Genomic DNA, 213 nt, shown 5'->3' with positions numbered 1-213 from the left:
GGCTGGAGTCGGTGTAAGGGGCACGGGCAAGGCCACAGAGTCGGAGCGGGACCTCCAGCAGGGCCCGAGCAGCGGGGCCGGCACAGAGCCCGCTTGGGAAGGGCGGGGGTGGGGGAGTCGGAGGGGCAGCCGGAGCCCGCGCCGCGCCACGCCGCGGGGGTTGGGGGGGCAGGCGGGGGTGGGACCGGAGCCACCGAGGCCCCTCCCGTCTCG

Source organism: Alligator mississippiensis, chromosome 5 (assembly GCF_030867095.1).
Source record: "Alligator mississippiensis isolate rAllMis1 chromosome 5, rAllMis1, whole genome shotgun sequence".
NCBI classification, from domain to species: domain Eukaryota; kingdom Metazoa; phylum Chordata; order Crocodylia; family Alligatoridae; genus Alligator; species Alligator mississippiensis.
The sequence above is the reverse complement of the archived record's forward strand: the minus strand, read 5'-3'. Positions refer to the sequence as shown.